Source organism: Anomaloglossus baeobatrachus, chromosome 1, assembly GCF_048569485.1.
Source record: "Anomaloglossus baeobatrachus isolate aAnoBae1 chromosome 1, aAnoBae1.hap1, whole genome shotgun sequence".
Taxonomy (NCBI): domain Eukaryota; kingdom Metazoa; phylum Chordata; class Amphibia; order Anura; family Aromobatidae; genus Anomaloglossus; species Anomaloglossus baeobatrachus.
Genome location: NC_134353.1, coordinates 921,942,177 through 921,964,752, shown reverse-complemented (window position 1 = coordinate 921,964,752; position 22,576 = coordinate 921,942,177). Strand labels below are relative to the sequence as shown.

The following is a 22,576-nucleotide window of genomic DNA, read 5'->3' as shown; positions in this document are numbered from 1 at the left end:
CTCCACCCCACCTGGTGTGGACATCAGACACTGGAGGGAGGCAACAAGGGTTTTGTGTTTGGCTGGTGTCACTGTCTAATGGGGGTGGTGGTGTTTGAGTGTTATCTGTGATGACCTGGCTAGTCCAGGGCGCCACATTCCCCCTTGGTGAAATGCAGAACGTCCACGGGCTACCCGTCCATCACCGGTTTTATTTTTTTCAAAAGCTGTAAAAAATATAAATAACATATAAAACATTTTGAACATGTAAGCATTTTTGTGAGGACACTTAAACGTTGCACATATAAAACAAAAACATTTTTAATAATAACAGACGGACGGACGGATGTCTTCCGCTCTCCCACCCAAGCAACCTAGCCCTGATGCTACCCCTAAGAAGTGGGCAGCACCCCTTGACCCCAGTCCAGGTTCAGGCTGCCCGAGCGGGAACGGGTACGGTTACTCGCACCCGGCTGTCATTTCAGGGGACCCCACGTCCTTGGGGGACCCCTGACGCCCGGAGGATGGCCACCGGTCCTGGTGGTGGCCGGGCCCCAGCCTGCTCTGCTGCGGGCACTTCCTCCAATCTGCCTCTCCAGAGGCGGCAACGGTTTCCATCCCATAAAATTATTTACATGCCCACCAGTTCGCAGGTGGCCTGCCAGTTCTCGGCCATGTCCATGAGTAGTCTCTCATGCAGGTGGTACAAACTCAGAAAGTCCCTCCGGGGACAACTTGCCGGGATAATCACGTAGTCAATCAGGTGAAGAACTCGGTTGATTACTGTCATTCAATTAAACTGTTGAGGGTCCCAACGGGGGACAACTTGCTTGCAACGGCCACTCCGGCTGTTGATTGGCTGGCTTCCTCTCGGGCCTCCGGGCCCTGGCAGGGCAACACGGACTCCGCCACCTCCATCGGGGACGGCGGTCTGAGCGGGGTTGTACGGGCGGTCAGCACAGGCGATGAGTCGGGCCCTGCTGGGGCCAGGGGTAGACTGAATCCTTCAGCCGCAGCGGCCGGTCCTTTAGGGACACAAGGGTGTGGGTCTCTCACCAGCTCCTCTAGCATGGTCTCTATTTCATGCGCCCGCACGACCGCAGCCAGCTCCTCCATCTCAGCGGTCCAGCGATCTAACAGGTCTCATACTTGGGCCCGGTTACGGCAGCACAACAGCATCACTTGGGTGGTCAGCCAAGCCGCCGTCCCGGGGGCAGGCTCCGGAGACTCAGGCCTCTCAGATGGTGCGGACATGTTGCAAGCTGCTTCCAGGAACCGGTTATGTTTGCAGAGTCCTGGCGTCCCCGCTTTTATAGCCTCGGCTACATTAGGAAGACACACCCGCCCCCCCCTTGGTTCTCTTCAGCACTTCCGTTTGTTGGGGACGGGGCTTCACTTTCGCGCCTTCCCTGCTCGGAGAAGACGCTCGAGCGGGAGAGTTTTTCGCCAAGATGGCGGCGCTTCAAAATTTTTGGCCGGACACCGCCGGCGGATATCACAAGGCGCACTTCTACTGGTAAGTAGAGGGGTTCAATCCTGTTCGTGACACCAAGTTGTCACGGGCGGGGAGGACGCCGCCGCTGCTGCGCTCTCGCTAACGCTTGGGTCCGGCACTGCTGCGGCTGCTGCTCGGTGGCTCGAGCGGTGGGCCGGATCCGGGGACTCGAGCGGCGCTCCTCGCCCGTGAGTGAAAGGGGTGGTTGGTTTGGGGGATTTAGTCCGTGACGCCATCCACGGGTCGTGGTGAAGATGGGCACCACCGCTGCTGGTGGTGGGGATCCCGGGAGCGATGGTAGGGAGCAGCTGGGATGTTGTTTTCCCCCTCCGTGGGTAGGGGTCGGTGGTCCCGGGGCCCGATGATGTGATGGGGAGGCAGGGTTGGTGAGGTGCAGGGTTGCAGGGACAGCGCGGCGCGGTGCCGGATGGCACGGGTGTACTCACTCAGTAAGAAATGTACAAAGTCCTTGGTAAACCAAACGGCTGGATGGACGGGTCCCGCAGCCAGCTGCTGTGTCTCTCCCTGACAGGTGATGGCGGCTGTCTTTCCCTGCACCTTGATGTTCTCGTTTGACTACTATGGATCCCCAACGGTAGTCCGCTCCCCGGTGTATGGGTACCGAAAGAGCCCGTTTGCCCGCAGGCGCTGGACCTTGGGTCTCTATCCTTAGGCGGTAGCTGTATACCCTCATGGTGTGGGCGGTTGCCTTCTATCGGGACTTTTGCTGTTAGGAAACCCCTGGGGTTCCGGTCACATTCGGATTTGACTATTGTCGGCAGCTCCAAGCCTGGTCGGGGTCCGATGGCCCTGCCTGTGTGTGCTGGCTTCACTTTGCTCCCTGGTCGGCACCGGCGGGTTAACGCCCGACCCCGGTCCTACGGTTCCGCGTTGCTCCACCACTCCTGCAGACGGCCACCACCGTCTGCCAACCTTGCTGTCAGTGCCTGGGCCACAAACCCAGACACCCAAGTGTTTACTCCTCTCACTTCCACCTCCTGGACTAAACTGATACTTTTCCCGCCTCCAGGCCTGTGAACTCCTCGGTAGGTGGGGCCAACCGCTTGGCTCCACCCCACCTGGTGTGGACATCAGAACTGGAGGGAGGCAACAAGGGTTTTGTGTTTGGCTGGTGTCCCTGTCTAATGGGGGTGGGGGTGTTTGAGTGTTATCTGTGACGACCTGGCTAGTCCAGGGCGCCACATTATCATTAACCTTTTACTACCCAAGACCAGCAGAGATCTTATCATTAACATTTTACTACCCTAGTCCACCAGTGATGTTATCCTTAACCTTTTAGTACTCTAGACCACCAGGGATGTTATCATTAACCTTTTACTACCCTAGACCACCAGGGAATTTATCATTACCATTTTACTACCCTAGACTACCAGGGATGTTATCATTATCCTTTTACCACCAGGGATGTTGTCATGACCCCTTTACTATTCTAGACCAGCAGAAATGTTACCGTTAACCTTTTACTACCCTAGAACACCTGCACCAGGGATATTATGACTCCCTCTTAACTCCATAGACCACCAAGTGTGTTATTAATAACTCCTTTGACTGCCCTAGACAATCTGAGATGTTATTATTAAATCTTTACTCCACTAGGCCACCAGGAATGTCATAATAAATTCCTTCACTTCCTTAGGCTATCAGGGATGATATTATTAAATCCTTTATCCCTCTAGACCAACAGGGACACTATTACACTTTTATTAATCTTTTGACTTCACTTAACCACAGCTCATTGCCGGTAATTTTCTAACTAATGATGTCTTGGGACATGTCCTGCCCAACCTTGGTTACATACGGACACTTAAGGAACCCACCCTCACTTTACTCCCCTAGTTGTATTACCGTAAGTCTTTTATTAACTTGTTTCAAAACTTTCTTTATCTGTAAAGCAGTCACTTTAATCTTATAATGAGTCTTTATGGAGTTTGGCGGAGGGCGCCGGGGTCAGCGCGTGCCGCACAGGTGAGTGTGGGCACCACTGATGATGGTGTTAATGGAGGCTGAGCAGGCGAGGGGGACACGGTTTCCTCGGGGGCCGCGTGCCTCGGGGTATTTGGAATACACACAGAGATTTATTCTATCCGCTGCACACAGTTATTTCACTTTCCCTCCTCTATGGAGTTGGATATATTATTACACATGCCTCTCAAGATCTTGATTTTGTCTGTCATTCGGACATCTCCTTCCAAGACTCTGCTTATATTACAGCAAAACACACAAAAAACAGAGGAGAAAAATGTATAAACCGCAGAATCTTGAAAAAGACATCATAAATATCTGCCCCGGAGACTACAGAGTCTTACTGTAACATTAAGGGGCCGCACCCATTGATTGACCCCCCTAAAATATACATCTCAGTTTATAATTATGTCCATTTGTGAAAAAGCTGAACTACATTAAAAAAATCTTCCATTGAAAATATTGCCATACAGTGCCCAAGTAATAGTGCCGTAATATGCACATACTGTAATGTAACATGAAGGGGCCGCACCCATTGATTGACCACCTAAAATATACATCTCAGTTTATAATTACGGTATGTCCATTTCTGGGAAAGCTGAACTACATTGTAAAAAAATTTACATAGAAAATATCGCCATACAGCGCCCAAATAATAGTGCCGTAATATGTGCATACCGTAATGTAACATTATAAGGCCACAGCCATTGATTGACCCCCTAAGATATACATCTTAGTTTTTAGTTATGTCCATTTCTCGGAAAGCTTAACTACATTAAAAAATATTACATAGAAAATATCGCCATACAGTGGCCAAATAACAGTGCCATAATATGTGCATACTATAATGTAACATTAAGAGACTGCACCCATTGATTGACCCCCTAAAATATACGTCAGTTTTTAGTTCATTTCTGGGAAAGCTTACATAGAAAATATCGCCATACAGTGCCATATAGTGCCCAAATAATAGTGCCGTAATATGCACATACTGTAATGTAACATTAAGGAGCCCATCCATTAATTGATCCCACTAAAATATACATCTCAATTTTCAGTTATGTCCATTTCTGGGAAAGCTGAACTACATTAAAAAAATACATATATGGAAAATATCGCCACATAGTGCCCAAATAATAGTGCCGTAATATGCGCATACTGTAATGTAACATTAACGGACCCCATCCATTGATTGACCACTCCTAAAATATGCATCTCGGTTTTTAGTTATGTCCATTTCTGGGAAAGCTGAGATACATTAAAAAGAAAAAAATAAATGGAAAATATTGCCATATAGTGCCCAAATAATAGTGCTGTAATATTCGCATACTGTAATGTAATATTAAGGGGCCTACCCATTGATTGGCCCCATAAACATACATCTAAGTTTTTGGTTATGTCCATGTCTGGGAAAGCTGAACTACATTAAACAAATACATGCATGGAAAATATTGCCATATAGTGCCCAAATAATAGTGCCGTAATATGCGCATACTGTAATGTAAAATTAAAGAGCCGCACCCATTGATTGACCCCCTAAAATATACATGTCGGTTTTTAGTTATGTCCATTTCTGAGAAAGCTGAACTACATTGTAAAAATTCTTACATAGAAAACATCGCTATACAGTGCCCAAATAAATGTGCCGTAATATGCGCATACTATATTGTAACATTAAGGGGCCTCATCCATTGATTGACCCCCTAAAATATACATCTCGGTTTTTAGTAATGTCCATTTGTGGGAAAGCTGAACTACATTAAAAAAAATACATACATGGAACATATCGCCATATAGTGCCCAAATTATAGTGCCGTTATATGCGCATACTGTAATGTAATAATAAGGGGCCCCACCCATTCAATGACCCCTAAAATATACATGTCGTTTTTAGTTATGTCCATTTCTGGGACAGCTGAACTACATTAAAAAAAAAATCTTACATAGAAGATATCGCCATATAGTGCCCAAATAATAGTGCCGTAATATGCGCATACTGTAATGTAACATTAACGGATCCAATCTATTGACTCACCCCCTAAAATATAAATCTCGAATTTTAGTTATGTCCATTTCTGGGAAAGCTTAACTACATTAGAAAGAGAAAAATAAACGGAAAATATTGTCATATAGTGCCCAAATGATAGTGCCGTACAATGCAACAGTGCCATGTAATGCGAAAACATAACACTGCCATAATACCACCAAGTAATACTGACACAAATAAGTGTCACAAATAAGTGCCATGAAACCATACAATACAAAAATCCTACTTTTGCATAGTGCCAACAGAATACTGCTATAGAGCAATCAAATAATACTGCCATACTGAGTAACGAATTACTGTATTGCATAGCTTAACATAATACAGTTTTACAGCTTTCAGCATAATAGCATAATATTATTATTATTATTATTATTATTATTATTAACAGTGCCATATTGTGAGAAAAATAATACTGCCTTTAAAGCTTTACCATCAAATATTGGGACATGCACTGCAAATACAAGTGTCCGTATTGCACTAAAATAATAGTAAAATAAAATAAAAATCTTTAAAAAAAATTGATAAAATAATATAAAATGGTAAATTAATAAAAATAATGGAATAAAAAAAAGTAAAATAATATAATAACATTATTTAAATTAATAATAAAATAATGCCAATTAATAGTACAATAATAAAATAATGTAATAAAATAATAGTAAAATAATATATTTAAATTATTGAAAGTGCTAATAAAATAATATAATAATTATTTAAAGTTTTAATTAAATATTATTTTTAAAATAAAAATATCCTAAAATAATATAAAAAAGTGAGCCATATGGAGTACAAGTTAAATAATATTTATTAATAGTACTGCAATAAAATAATATAATATAATACCATTTTTTAAAGTATTAATAAAAAAGCATGAATTGTCAAATAAAAAATAATAGTAAAATGCAATATTCAATACAGTGTAAAAGTAAAATAATGAAATTAATTATATAAAAGGAATCTGTGTAGTACAAGTTAATAACCAATATCTATTAATAGTACAATAATAAAATAATGTAATAAAATAATATAATACAAGTATTTAAAGTATTAATAAAATAATATAAATTGTCAAATAAACAATACCATAACATAATAGTAAAATAATGCAGTAAGATAATATTAAATACAATGTAAAAGTAAAATAATAAAATAAAGGATATAAAAAATTGTGCCATTTGGAGTAAAAATTAATAAAATAATATCAATTAATATTACAATAATAAAATAATATTACACAATCATTTAAAGTATTCATATAATTATTTGAACTGTCAAATAAAAAATACCATCAAATACTGGTAATAGTAAAATATTATTATAAAATATCAAATTCAATGTAAAAGTAAAATAATCAAATAAAGTATATAAAAAGTGTGCCATATGGAGTACAAATTAAATAATATGCATTAATTGTAGTGCAATAAAATAATATAATACCTTTTTTTCTAAATGATTAATAAAATAAAAGGAATTGTCAAATAAAAAATATAATAAAATAATAGTAAAATAATATAATAAAATAATATCAAATACCGTCTAAAAGTAAAATAATAAAATAAATTATATAAAAAATGTTCTATATGGAGTACAAATTAATATGTGTTAATAAGTACAAAAATAATATAATACAATTACTGAAAGTATTAATAAAATGAAATTAATTGTCAAAAAAACCCCATAAAATAATAGTAAAATAGTATTAGATACAGTGTAAAACCGCTATATAATGGCAAAGAATTCAGCCATAGAGCACTAATAATAATAGTGCTATAGAGTCCAGAAAGAGTACCGCTATATAATGGCCAAAGAATTCAGCCATAGAGCACTAATAATAATAGTACTATAGAGTCCAGAAATAGTACCGCTATATAATGGCCAAAGAATTTAGCCATAGAGCAGTAATAATAATAGTGCTATAGAGTGCAGAAATAGTACCGTTATATAACGTCAAAGAATTCAGCCATAAACCACTAATTATAGCACTATTATTATTAGTGCTCTATGGCTGAATTCTTTGACATTATATAACGGTACTATTTCTGCACTCTATAGCACTATTATTATTACTGCTCTATGGCTAAATTCTTTGACATTATATAACGGTACTATTTCTGCACTCTATAGCACTATTATTGAGTCCAGAAATAGTACCGCTATATAATGGCAAAGAATTCAGCCATAGAGCACTAATAATAATAGTGCTATAGAGTGCAGAAATAGTACCGCTATATAATGGCAAAGAATTCAGTCATAGAGCACTAATAATAATAGTGCTATAGAGTGCAGAAATAATACCGCTACATAATGGCCAAAGAATTTAGCCATAGAGCAGTAATAATAATAGTGCTATAGAGTGGATAAATAATACCGCTATATAATGGCCAAAGAATTCAACCATAGAGCACTAATAATAATAGTGCTATAGAGTGTAGAAATAGTACCGCTATATAATGGCCAAAGAATTCAGCCATAGAGCACTAATAATAATAGTGCTATAGAGTGCAGAAATAATACCGCTTTATAATGGCCAAAGAATTCAGCCATAGAGCACTAATAAAAATAGTGCTATAGAGTGCAGAAATAATACCGCTATATAATGGCCAAAGAATTCAGGATTAGAGCACTAATAATAATAGTAAAATAGATTGCAGAAATAGTACCGCTATATAATGGCAAAGAATTCAGCCATAGAGCACTAACAATAATAGTACTATAGAGTGCAGAAATAGTACAGCTATATAATGGCCAAAGAATTCAGCCATAGAGCAGTAATAATAATAGTGCTATAGAGTGCAGAAATAATACCGCTATATAATGTCAAATAATTCAGCCATAGAGCACTAATAAAAATAGTACTATAGAGTGCAGAAATAGTACTGCTATATAATGGCTAAAGAATTCAACCATAGAGCACTAATAATAATAGTGCTATACAGTGCAGAAATAGTACCACTATATAATGGCCAAAGAATTCAGGATTAGAGCACTAATAATAATAGTAAAATAGATTGCAGAAATACTGCCGCTATATGATGGCAAACAATTCAGCCATAGAGCACTAATAATAATAGTACTATAGAGTGCAGAAATAGTACTTTTATATAATGGCCAACGAATTCAGCCATAGAGCACTAATAAAAATAGTGCTATAGAGTCCAGAAATAGTACCGTTATATAATGTCAAAGAATTCAGCCATAGAGCACTAATAATAATAGTACTATAGAGTCCAGAAATAGTACCGCTATATAATGGCAAAGAATTCAGGATTAGAGCACTAATAAAAATAGTGCCATGTGGTGCACAAATAGGGTACTGCATATTATTATATGGTTATACAGTGTAGATGTAATGCCGCCATGTAGAATTCCCATATCATAGCGCCATACAATGTCTAAACAATACCATCATTATAAAGCGTCAGGACATTTGTGGATAAAGAGGAATAGAAAGTCTTCTGCCCAGTATATGGGCAGTTGGTGACAGTTATATTAGGGCAGGGATATGTTGGGGTCCTTGAAGTGGGCACCTCCTTGAAGTGGGCGCCAGGTATAGGACACGTCTTCGTATTCTCTATATACCGTTCCTTCCTATCCAGTGTAAATTGGCAATGATGAGAATGTTTTTTATCATTCATGCTCAAAGAATTTCCAAAGATACACATTGGAGGGCTCGTGCTTACTCAGATTACCAAAAATTATAAATCACAAGCAGAAAATTTTCATTGAAGTAGACGGCAACTTGGCTGCCTCCTTGAAGGAAATGGACATGTACTTAGTCTGGCAGCTGAGGAGCCTGGAGGAGCCCGGAGGAGCCTGGAGGACGCTTCCCAGAGAGTGCGCAGTCATTCCCCGCAGGGACCGGCTGAAATAAAGGGCCGGTTAATCCGACTCTCCTGGAGTAAAGGGAAGCAGCGAGGGAGCGTCAGGAATCTCTGCCCCGATATGGAGAGTTTCACTAGTTTCCAATGAAGTCTAATCATCAATAGTCATTAAAATCCACCGGTGTCTGGGTAACCTTTATGCTCCTAATGGCGCCACTATTTTACCGTACGTCCCGCTGACAATTCCAAGGTGACGACATCCACATATTTGACTAATAACCATTTCATATCTCCTTCTGCCAAAAAAGGATTTGATTAATCTACCTCTGATGCAAAGCCTGTGCAAGTACCTGCTTTAGTTCATTTTTTTAGGGATTTTCTGACCCCCTCTGACACAAAGCATTAGAGAATTGTGAGAAAATAGAGGGGGGTCTTCTGTCAAAGAGCGTCCGTGTCTATGGAAGACCTGTCCTGTACTACATTAAGTGTCACGCTAGGTACGGGGAAGTACCAAGCAAAAGGGAAGCCCTGTCTAAGGACAGGGAAGATGGTGACCACTGACCAAACCTACTGCTGGTCCCTCACTACCCTAGATAGGTTCCACACCTATGCGCCAAGCTGGATATCTGACCCTAGGTATCCCTAGTGCTCGGCCCTAAATAGGGAACGGATGGGATAAACTATTTGGCAACCCCACTAAACACTATAGATGACACAAGGAGGACACACAGGGGGAAAAGTGTGGCACCCCTGGGCTTCAGGCTCCGCAGGGTATTACACCACTTTTAAGGGGTAATATCTATCCTGGGTCAGGAGGGGGTTAATTGCCGGTGCCTTCACAAAACATACATACAAAACAATAAAGGTGCTTTGCACAGGGGGTTGGATTAGGGCAGACAGGGTGGTTAGCCATCACGAAGCATGGGACTTTTCCGGTCGCTAGGACAACCACTGCGGGCGGGCACCACTTGGGGTAGAAGTAGGCGCAACCATCTCACTGGAGCAGACATTCCGGGGCACAGCTTGGGATAACATCTCACACAGCCAACAGGTGTTTAACGTTCCTTTCTCCACTTGGACCTGTGGCTTGGATCTGGAGGCTCAGCCCGGGTTCTGGATAGCAAACGGGGGACACTTCACTAGAAAGACTTTCACGGGCACCAGCGGTGACCGCCGACTATCCGGCATTGGCTGGAGCACATCGTGGTGTGGCACCCCTGAGACTGGTCGCTACAGGGTATATCATTATATCCTTGCCAGTCAGAGAGAGGTTGGTCCGGTAAGTTTACACACACCGTCACACCACCATACAGCAGGGAGAAGCAGTCACTAGGAAAGGGTTAACAATATTTCTAGACACACAGTTCCTGGTAGACAGGTGGCCTTCACTAGTTAGAACAAGAGTGTAGAAAACAAAGCAGTTTCACTTTTAGTGAGAGAGAACAACTTGGACACGAGACAGAGCAGATGCACGGTGTGTAGCTCCCTGAGGGTTGCTGTCAGGCCCTCAGGGAGGCAGAACAGCGCTGTATGGATGTAACACCATGGAGGCAGCACAGCCAAGTCGGGGAAAGTAACACCTAGAGAGACGGGACCCGGCACCTGTAATCGTGGACTTAAAGACAGTAGTCGCCAGAGCATGGGACTGAGCACAAGAGAGGTACAGAGCCCCAGTTCCGGTGGCAGAGAGGGAGCCTGGGAGATGGGACAGAGGTCCGACCCATGAGAGGCCCAGGCTGCCGGCCTGTACGGGCCAGGATCGGGGAGGGAGAGTACAGAGTTGTGCATGGAGGAGAAAGGCCACAGATTACCAAACCGGATCCAGCCTCTGACCTGCCCGGGTTCAATCGGAGTCTCTGACGGCGAGGACCAGCACCCGGGGTGCGATACCACCTGAACCAGTGAATAAAGTGACTGGAACCCGCACCTGGTGACTCTGTGAGTAACTGCCGCCGACCTGCACTCCGACGCTCCCGTGGACTGCCGCTCCCGTTCGCTCCAACCTCCCGGGGTTTCCCACTCCACCCGTGGGGAGCAGCACCATCCCGGCTGCACCTAACACCTGCCCCGGAGAGAGACTGTGCAGCGGCGGCTAATTCCTGGCCGCATACAATGGGTGGCGCTGCAAAGCATCCCCATTCCCCATCCAGTACTGCCCCTGGGAGAGGACTAGTCGCAGGGCGGGTCAGTGGCGGAGGAGGCCGAGACCCCAGTCACCGCTGCAACCAGTGACACGCTTCCCAGGGGCCCGTCACCCTCCTTCCATCCCCATCTATACTGGACACTTGTTTGTTGTTTGTTTTTCATGTAGTCGATGGGGTTACGGAATCGGGTCAGGCCAGTTACAGCTACCCCAAGGAACCACTGGCCCGGTGATGAGCACCTTAAGGCCCCGTGGTACGCTACAGTGGCAGAGAACTGTACTCTGGGGCAGCACCTGAACTACTTGTGAGTAAAAGACCTGGAACCGCAGCCCCTGCCTCTGCCTCTCAATTGCCGTCGTCCAGCGCTGCGGCACCAACAGGGACTACCACCACCCCCGTCCGTCCTCCGTCTTCCTCTCCAGGGTAATCCTGCTTCGCCTGTGGGGAGCAACACCATCCCAGCTGCGACCATTACCATCAGCCCTGGAGAGCAGCACCCGTAGAGGAGTGACAATGCAGAGGCTCTGCACCCCCGGTCCGGTGACGTGTCGGGTGAAAACCCCTCTGCCCCGGAGTGTTACAAAAGCATGAACTACTTATCCACAGATGACTCAGGTAGAAGTTCAGCAGATCATTCAGCAACGATACCACAGATGAGTGCAAGCCGCCTGCTTGCAACCAATGCTTGAAGGGAGTGAATATTAGCATCACCAGCACCAATCCAAGGAAGGAAGGAGTATTTAAGTACCAAGAGAACGCTGATAATCAGCAGCTGGGTGGAAGGCGAGCTCCTGCTGGGTCCAAAAGGGAGAGAGATGAATCCAGCAGGAAAGCTACCTATAAGCTACCTATACCAATGAATACTGACAGCAGGAGGGGGGTGTCAGATTAGGTCTGGTCAGGAGAAAGGCAAGGGATAGGACTTGAGCGTCTCTACCATTAGGACTATGCCTGAGGTTAGGGATAACATAGGGTCCCCTAGCGTGAAGGACAGTCTAGGAGACCCTATGCCTCATTATCCAGCAGTCACAGCAATAGCTGCTATGTGTGTTCATCAGAAATAACACTATTTACAATCATTATGTGCCATAGATCTTTTATTTTTATCCATTTTCTTTGCTGTTCTATCTATCTTTTTCAATGTCCATTAGTTGGGAAGGTGAAGATTATCTGCTATGATGTCTCCCTTACAAAGCACACAAGGATATAAGTGATTCTTGCTCTCCTGTCTCTATGTACTAAATGTTCTAAAGTAGCATCAACATGGAGGACATTATATAGAAGTACTCAGCACTGTAACTGTGAATCCAGCCTTTGGGTGAAATAAACACCGACTAGAAAAAAAAGCTTGGAACTGTATGTGTCTCTCTGGGTCTTTGTCATTGTGCTTCTCTTTCCGTTCTCCATAGATATCAATATACAGCTGTAATCTCAGTGGGTCTTTGAGCAAAATGAACGTCAGCATTTTCTAAAACTTAATTGGTGAGTTCTTGAGATAGGGAAAGAAGATGAGACTCATAAATGGAGAAAGAATATATCACTTTAAAAAAACAAGGCTCATAAATTGAGAAAGAATATATCACTTTAAAGAAATGAGGCTCATAAATGGAGAAAGAATATATCACTTTGAAGAAATGAGGCTCATAAATGGAGAAAGAATATATCACTTTGAAGAAATGAGGCTCATAAATGGAGAAAGAATATATCACTTTGAAGAAATGAGGCTCATAAATGGAGAAAGAATATATCACTTTGAAGAAATGAGACTCATAAGTGGAGAAAGAATACATCACTTTGAAGAAGTGAGGCTCATAAATGAAGAAAGAATATATCACTTTGAAGAAATGAGACTCATAAATGGAGAAAGAATATATCACTTAGAATATATCATTTTGTTAAAATACAGTGTGTCCACCCATATCCTGTCCACCGCCATTAACTTGAGAACGGCGGCAGCTATAGGCATAGCAGTGGTGTCTAGGTATAGTAAAGTAGCCATGCGCTATGCAATGAAATCACCTATAGCACCACCTGGTGGAAAACAACAGAGTTAGCATTTTTATCTTGAAAACGGAACGAGATAGTGAAAAAAAGTGAATTACAAAGTTGTAAGGCGTCATCAATTCAATACGAATGGACACCTTGCATACAGCAATGCTATGATTAGAACATGTAAAACTCACAAGGCTGCAGACGTGAAGCGATACCTCATGGAGACCTTCCTACAAGTCATTGGGTATGGTGGCTGTGTGGAGTGGCCTCCACACTCACCTGACCTGACCCCATTGGACTTATGCGTGACCAGCATTCAATGTTTTGGGGGAGTTATGGGTTTCATATCATAGCATTTCTGTATGCAAGGTGTCGATTCGTATTGAATTGATTATGCCCTACAACTTTGTAATTCACTTTTTTTCTGTATCTCGTTCCGTTATCGAGATAAAAATGCTAACTCTGTTGTTTTCCACCAGGTGGCGCTATAGGTGGTTTCATTGCGTAGCGCATGGCTACTTTACTATACCTAGACACCACTTCTATGCCTATAGCTGCCACCGTTCTCAAGTTAATGGCGGTGGACAGGATATGGGTGGGCACACTGTATATTACAACAGTTCTATTTGCTTTTACCATTGGCCACAAAGATAAACACCCAAAAATGGAAAAAAAGGAAATTTTAACAAATTGACGAAAGAAGACGCAATCACATACACAGTATTTAGAGAGGATTTTTTAATGACTGAATTTGATATTTACTATACGGAGCACCCTCGCTAGGAAGGATAAAAAAACACGATGTAAACTACTGGGCGAATTTATTGAGACGTTAAGTATTGGTGAATTAAAGACTATTTTTATGTATAGAAATCCGGATATTTATAGAACAAGAGCGGGATGGAAAGTTCTTCACCGGTGCAAATCGCAACCATATGTGCACATTTGTTTACAATTTGTACAGTTTTTAGATTGATACAAATCTGTTTTACAAGCTTTTCCTAATTAAGAGTCATCGGGTTTTTTCTTTTCCTCCAGTGTAGCCAGCAGTTAAACCTCTCAGACTTTCAGACCTATAAACAAGTATGGAGGGGGGGAGGAAAGGGTGGGATTCGATATGGACTGTCGGGCTTTTGATGGTCTTGCCAAAAGGTTAATTGACTCTCTACGTTCCTTTTATAAGTAAACAAATTTACTTTTGGTTAAACATGGCAATTAGTGGGTTAATCTGTACCCAGGGCTGGGGTTACACGAGAACCTAAAAGTAAAAGTTCAAGTCTGTTTCAGAAGGGTAATTTTTTTCGAATGTGCAGGGAACATTGTAGGGGGAAAAAAAATCCATCCAGCCCATAATGTGTGCCAGTGTCCGGCCACACGGAAATTCATGTTTCCACCTAAAATTAAAGGGAACTTGTCACCCCATTTTTGGCCTATAAGCTGCAGCCACCACCACCGGGCTCTTATATACAGTATTATAACATGCTGTATATAAGAGCCCAGGCCGGGGGTATAACATAAAAAACACTTTATAATACTTACCTAACGGTCGCGCGGTTGGCCATATGGGCGTCTCTGTTGTCCGGTGCCGGCGCCGCTGTTGTGTCCCATGAATGGAACAACCTGTTGTATATAATTCTTGCATTGCATATTTTTCCTCCTATCAGGAGATTCCTTATTGTTACTAGGTAGATTTAGACTGTATGAAGTTTGTCTCTACGTTCCTCCCTTAGTTGGCTTCTGTATAGAATGCTCCTCCCTTCTTCAGTTTAGTCTAGAGCGGAACCATTGCTACAACCCTGTACAGATTATTCCTTTTCACCTGCCTTTACTTTGTACTTAATACAAGATTCTAGAAGAAAACTACAGCGTTTCTCCTTGTCTTCCTACAAGTCATCGTTGGGCTGAGTTAAAACTATCTGTTGATGCTTTGAAGAGTGAGTACAATCATACAGTTATCTAAGGGACTGATAATTAGAGCGGTTGGGATTCACAGCTTCTATGAAGAGACAGAATAGCTGCCTCTTTCGGCCATCTTCGTCCTCTTCGTCGTCTACGTCATACACACTCGCTGGTCCTGCGCAGGCGCACTACAATACTTTGATCTGCCCTGCTCAGGACTTGAATGCCGGCGAGTGTGTAAGATGCCGGACACGTCATGCATCGCAACTTCAAAAGATGGAGGATGAAGATGGCCGAAAAAGGCGGCGCTGGCATCGGAGAATGGAGACGCCCATATGGCCAACCGCGCGACCGTTAGGTAAGTATTATAAAGTGTTTTTTATGTTGTCACAGTGGCCTGGGCTCTTATATACAGCATGTTAGTATGCTGTATATAAGAGCCCGGTGGTGGTGGCCGCAGCTTATAGGCCAAAAAGTGGTGAAAGGTTCCCTTTAAAGGGATCTCTCAATCAATCTGGAATTTCTTCTATTTTCTAAAAAGAAAATTGCTAATGCAAAAGGGAGCCATAAGTAGTCTCAGGACTCTCAGGCAATTGGCAGAAAATAAAGATGGGCGACCATCCTCGGCACTGGTCGGTACTCAATCAAGCATCGGGGTGTTAGAGATGCTCCATACTCAATCAAGTATCTTGGTACTCGGACGCCATCCTCGAGTCCCCGCCCCGCTTTTTTCAGAGACTAAACATGCCGAGATATCTTGCCAATCATGGTAATACTGTAGCCATGTTGCCTACTGGCGTTACTGTGATTGGCCGGCATATAACACCCATTGATGCCATGCTTGCCACACTGTTCCCGGAAATAGTGTAGGTCTTAGGGAGAGATTCTGCAGGAGAAGGTATTATACCGTGACAGTACCTGCTGGTGGAACAGTTAAAGGGAAACTGTCAGCAGAAATTTTGCAATAAACCTAAAAGATTCCCCCTCTGCAGCTCCTGGGCTGCATTCTGGAAAGGTTCCTGTTGTTATTGTGCCCCCCTTTGAGACCAAAATAAATACTTTATAAAGTCTTACCTTTTCCTATGCAAATCTTTTTTTATGTACACGGGGGCGGACTCTCTTGCGTCCGTTATTCTGCCCCCTGCCGCTTTTGTCATCCCCATCACTCATTTCCATAACTGAGGACGCCGCCCAGCACTCCCGAGGTCTCGCGCATGCACCGTGCCACTCTCGCGGGACTGAGCACTGTGCACAGTGTGACCGCTGGTGACGTGATTGCGCAGGCGTGAGATTATGGGCGGCGCAGTGATTGTCATCAGCAAGTACCCGCCCATAATTTCGTGCCCGCGCTTTCCCCTCTGCCTCCACTGTTCTGCGCAAGCGCTGGCCAGATGAACCCACATCACCTCTTACCCATCTTTCCCTGGAGCAGGAAATAGATGGGAGGAGCGGAGCATCATAACGATGGAGGCAGAGTGAAAAGCGCAAGCATGAGATTATGTGCGGGTACTTCCTGATGACAATCACAGCGCCGCCCATAATCTCGCGCCTGCGCAACACGTCACCAGCGGTCACACTGTGCACAGTGCTCACTCCCGCGAGAGTGGCACTGGGCATGCGCGAGACCTCGGGAGCACTGGGCGGCGTCCTCAGTTATGGAAATGAGCGATGTGGGACGGCGTAAAGCAGCAGGAGGGCGACTAACGGATGCAAGAGAGCCCGCCCCCGTGTCCATAAAAAAAGATTTGCATAGGAAAAGGTAAGACTTTATAAAGTATTTATTTTGGTCTCAAAGGGGGCACAATAACAACAGGAACCTTTCCAGAATGCAGCCCAGGAGCTGCAGAGGGGGAATCTTTTAGGTTTATTGCAAAATTTCTGCTGCCAGGTTCCCTTTAACAAATAGTCCTCTTCAGGGCTAATTCTATAATAATACCGCTCGTAGCTGCATTTAGTGTAGGGAAAGCTGCTGGAGAAGGGATAGTGTATTAGAAGAATGTAGGTAGGGAGTCTAGCCTTTTCAGGCCTACATCTATTTTGTTCCTAATAATACTGCTATTGGCTATTGGTAGGTTTTATTGTCAGTAGAGATGAGCGATCCTGCTGAAGATCGGATCGGTTCAGGATCGCTGGGCCAACCTGAGATCACCGATCAGATCATCGATCCTAGCCAAAGCCATTAAATTGAATGGGAGGCAGAAGTGATGTGATGTTTCTCTACAGGAAGTGGAGGTGGGGCTTTGTTTCTCTACAGGAAGTGGAGGTGGAGCTTTGTTTCTCTACAGGAAGTGGAGGTGAGGCTTTGTTTATTTACAGGAAGTTGAGGCGGGGCTTTGTTTATTTACAGGAAGTGGAGGCTGGGCTTTGTTTCTCTACAGGAAGTGGAGGTGGGATTTGTTTTTTTACAGCAGAGGTGCCCAACACCAGTCCTCAAGAGCCTCCAAGTGGATGTTTACAGGATGTCCTTAGCATTACACAGGTGCTGGAATCATCACTTGTGCAGGTGATTAAATTGTCACCTGTGCACTACTAAGGAAACCTTGTAAACATGCACTGTTGGTGGCCCTTAAAGACTAGAGTTGTGTTCCTCTGCTCTACAGGAAGTGGAGGCAGAGCTTTGTTTCTATACAGAAAGTGGAGGTGAAGCTTTCTCTAGTTACAGGAAGTGGAGTCGGAGCTTTTTTTCTCTACAGGAAGTGGAGGCTGTTTCTCTACAGGAAGTGGAGGCAGAGTTTGTTTCTCTACAGGAAGTGGAGGCAGAGCTTTGTCTATTTACAGGAAGAGGAGGTGGAGCTTTGTTTGTACAGGAAGTGGAGGTGGGATTTGTTTCTTTACAGCAGAGGTGCACAACACTAGTCCTCAAGAGCCACCAAGTGGATGTTAACAAGATTTCCTTAGCTGTAATACTAAGGACATCTTGAAAACATGCACTGTTGGAGGCCCTTGAGGACTAAAGTTGTGTTCCTCTGCTCTACAGGAAGTGGAGGCGAGTTGTTTTTTTTTCTACAGGAAGTGGAGGTGGGTCTTCATCTCTCCACAGTAAGTGGAGGCGCAGCTTTATTTTTCTTTATACAGGAAGTGGAGGTGGGTCTTCATCTCTCTACAGGAAGTGGGAGGCAGGGCTTTGTTTTTCTACAGAAGGTGGAGGAGGGTCTTTTTCTCTCTACAGGAAGTGGGAGGCGGGGCTTTGTTTTTCTACAGAAGGTGGAGGAGGGTCTTTTTCTCTCTACAAGAAGTGGGAGGCGGGACTTTGTTTTTCTACAGGAAGTGGAGGAGGGTTATTCACCTCTCTACAGGAAGTGGGAGGCGCAGTTTTGTATCTCTACAGGAAGTGGGGGCAGATCTTTGTCTTTCTCCATTTTTTTTTGTCAGCCATATTAGAGAGGCTGTTTTTAGCTGAGGACAGGCAAGCTATTTAACCATGACAGGAGCAATGCATGTAGGAAAGTGAGGGGAAAAAAGTTCTAGTACCTATAGTGCTGGGAGAACACTGATGAAGATGATTCACCCACTGAAAAATAATAGATGGCTGGTTAAAGAACAAGAGAATTAGTTCAGTTCCTGGACATATGCACCATGAAGCAAAGCCATGCTTTAATATAGTTTTTTTCTAGAAGATGTATGTTGTTTTCACAACAGTTTATTTGTACATGCCCTTTATAAAAGATCTATGCAGAACCCTTTGGTAAAAACACTTTACTATCACATTGCCCAGCGTATGAGGCTTTTTGAATGAAGTAACTCACAAAATCCCACAAATTAAATCGCGTTGTATTTTCGGAATTTAATAACTCACTATAATCTGCAATGTACAGTCTGGCCGCGGTATTTTTGGCCCACGATGAAAAAGTGTCATTTTTCTGCAAAACCCTGTGAGTGAAACTAGTCTAAACAAGCAGCAAAAATGTGACCGCAGATCTGGATGTGAATAGTGTATATATGCGATGATGTAAACTCTGCGGCAGTGACTCTGGGGCATTCTGGGAGTTGTAGTTTTTCAGCCTTTGGCAAGGTACAGGTGTCAGTCAGGCCATAGCGCTGCATAAGGACAAGGCAAAGCCTGAAACCACAAAAAGAAAACTGTTTAAACAGCTGCAAAGCAAGAAAAAAAAAAAAAACGGAGACCACCCGAAAGAATAGAATATAGCATTAATGACAATTAGACAATTCAGCGAGGATGGGAAATAATGGATCTGACGAGCAACCCCAAATGAGACTGTTCTCCGCATATCGAGGTGGACTGAGTAGGTAGTGCCGGCCAGATAAGGACACCGCAGGGCTGTATATACCGAGCTGGGGCTCTCGCCAGCCCTCCATAATCTAATTAAAGGCCTAACCACAGATTTACAGCTTCATCCTATCCAGAGAACACATATTTTTCTCGCTCAAATTGCTGACATCTTGTAAGGTCATTACCATCAGATGATGGGGCCACCCGGGTCTGCTGAGGGCAAGATGTTTCAGAGAACATTGGGTGACAACTAAATCCCAAAGAGTGAGAGTACCTTCATTAGGCCAGAGTCACACTTGCGAGTGCCTTGCGTGTAACTCGCGCGAGTCTCTCATTGAGTCACCCGGCACGGACTCGCAATCTCCGGACAGGAGCGTCTCAGCTGCATAGACATAAATGCAACCGACCCGCTCCTGTCAGGAGAGTGCGAGTCCGTGCCGGGTGACTCAATGAGAGACTCGTGCGAGTTACACGCAAGGCACTCGCAAGTGTGACTCTGGCCTTACAGGACATATCCACTGCAGAAAGTCCACTGACATGCTGTGAATCTCAAATCTCCAGCACAATTTCTGCTGTGGATTTTCTCTGCGGAGTGTGGATGAGATGTTGTGCTTTAGATGTTTGATTTAGATATTTGATTTAGGCCTCTTTCACACGTCCGTGTCTCCGGTACGTGTTTGGTCCGTTTCCTCACGTACCGGAGACACGGGCCCACGTAGACCGATTAAAATCAATGGGTCTTCGCTCACGTGCGTAATCTGCCATGGACCGTGTGTACGTGTGGAGCATACGTGTGTCCGTGTGCTCCACACGAAAACATGTCTGTTTTTATCTAGCATCACGGGTGTCACACAGAACGCAAATGGGTCACACGGAATGCAACCGGACCACACGGATGTGTTCTGTGTGACACGCACCAGAGAAAACACATGTGTCTGCGAGAAAAAAAAGACGTTACTCACCTTCTCCAGCCCTGCTGTCTCAGCCGCTGCTGTCACTTTGTTTCCGACCGCCGCTCAATATGCTCATTGCATATTCACTCCACTGCGGGCGGAAGTGAAACGCCCGTGCCGGGGCTTGCAGGGCTCGCACGGTCACCAGGCCGGTGGTATTCGGGGTCAGGCTGTGAGTGGCCCGACCCGGCTTCCGTGACCCCCGGCGGGTTTCAATAAAAGGAAAGTCCGACCGTCAGTCCGGTGTTACAGGGGGGATGGAAGGAGGGTAACGGGGTTCCTGGGGAGCTTGCCATCGCTCTCCCCCAGGAAACGGGAAGGGGACAGGGGATGATTGCAGCGCCACCCGTGGTCTGCGGCCAGGTGTTCAGCCGCCACTGCACAGTCTCTCTCCGGGGCAAGTGTTACTGGCAGCCGGATGGAATCGCTCCCCACGGGTGGAGCGGGGTGGCCCCGGGAGGTTTATGAGACCCAGGGCAACAGTCCTCAGGGACACCCGGGGCACAGGGCGGCGGCATTACTCACAGCAGTCACGGAGTGCGGTTCCAGTTGTTCTTTATTTAAAGTCCGTTCCACATCGCACCCGGGTGCTAGTCCTCGCCGCCTGTAGCCTTTGGTCGGTCCCGGGCAGGTAGGAGGAAGGGGCCGGTGGAGTGATCTGGGGGTCCCTCTCTCTTTCGGTGCGATAACGCTATCCCCGTGGCATGGAGCATCTTGGGGACCCGCCGCTATTCTGTCTGTCTCTCTTCCAGTAGTGGACAACACACAAACCGCCACCGGGTACAACTTTCTCCAGGGATCCCCAGTCCTCAGCTCCATTCCCTTCCTCTAGGTGTTATCAGCCCTGGTCTCGTGGCATCTCCTCAGCAGGGAGCTGTCCTGTGTAAGTCTGCACTCTGCTGCAGCCTCTGACGTTCTGCCAAACTTTCTGTGTGTTCTGCACTAAACTCACTCCTATTCAGGCCCCCCCTCCCCTTGGTTGTCATGGAAACTTGCCTGTGTCCAGCCACATGCTCATTAAGGAGACTGGATGAGTCATGGACTCAAAACTTCATGCTGCAAAAGCTATTAACTCCTTCCTGCCAGTGTGATGTGAGTGTGTGTTGTGGGGACTCTTTTTCCTCCTGCCCGGGAAAAATGGGGTAACATTTAATACCCTGTAACGACCCGTTTACAGGGGCGTTACAGAAGCAGCAGCAGTGGGGAGTCGGCAGGACCGGAGACTGAAGATCAGCACCACGGACAGCAACGCCAGGGCCAGGTGAGTGGGAAGTTCCAGCTCTCCGTGTGTTAACACAGATAACCCACAGAGAACACACATGTGCCATAAACACGGCTCATGGAGGGCAATACGCACCTTTGACACGTCCGCGAAAAACGTGCATGATTTTCACGGATGTGTGAAAGAGGCCTTAGGCTGGATTCACACGGTTGTGTGGCATCGGATGCGAGTGTATCGGATGTGATATGCTAATGACCCTTGACTCCCACTGTGCTGTCAGCGAGAGCCGAGTGACATGCAACAGCGATTTCATCCTGTGATCGGATCACAGCTGCGGAACAGAGGACAGGAGCTGGGTGGGAGAGGGAGAGATTAATCTCCCTATCTCCTCCATTATCAGCTATGGGATTATCGCACTGCACTCCGGTGTCATCCGAGTGCAGTCCGATGTTTCACTCCCACCCATAGATTTGTATGAGTGCAAGTGGCACATCTCGCTGACAATCGCAGCATGCTGCGACTTTTTGCTCATCCAGAATCTGGATGAGAAAAAAAAGCTGACCATCTGCTCTACCTCACTGAATAACATTGGTCCGAGTCATACGCTCATGTGAGCATACCCTTAGGTGTTTGATTTAGATGTTTGATTTAGAGATTTGATTTAGATGTTTGATTTAGACGTTTTCATTAGATGTTTGATTTAGATGTTTAGATATTTAATTTAGATGCTTTATTTAGATATTTGATTTAGATGCTTGATTTAGATGCTTGATTTAGATATTTAATTTAGATATTTGATTTAGATGCTTG

At 44.6% G+C, this 22,576-nt stretch overlaps 1 protein-coding gene across 1 annotated transcript in view; it reads right to left on the bottom strand.

Annotated features, from left to right (window-relative positions):
- Nucleotides 1-22,576, bottom strand: part of CCBE1 (collagen and calcium binding EGF domains 1) — a 511,157-nt gene that overhangs the window by 325,151 nt on the left and 163,430 nt on the right. The window lies entirely within an intron of this gene.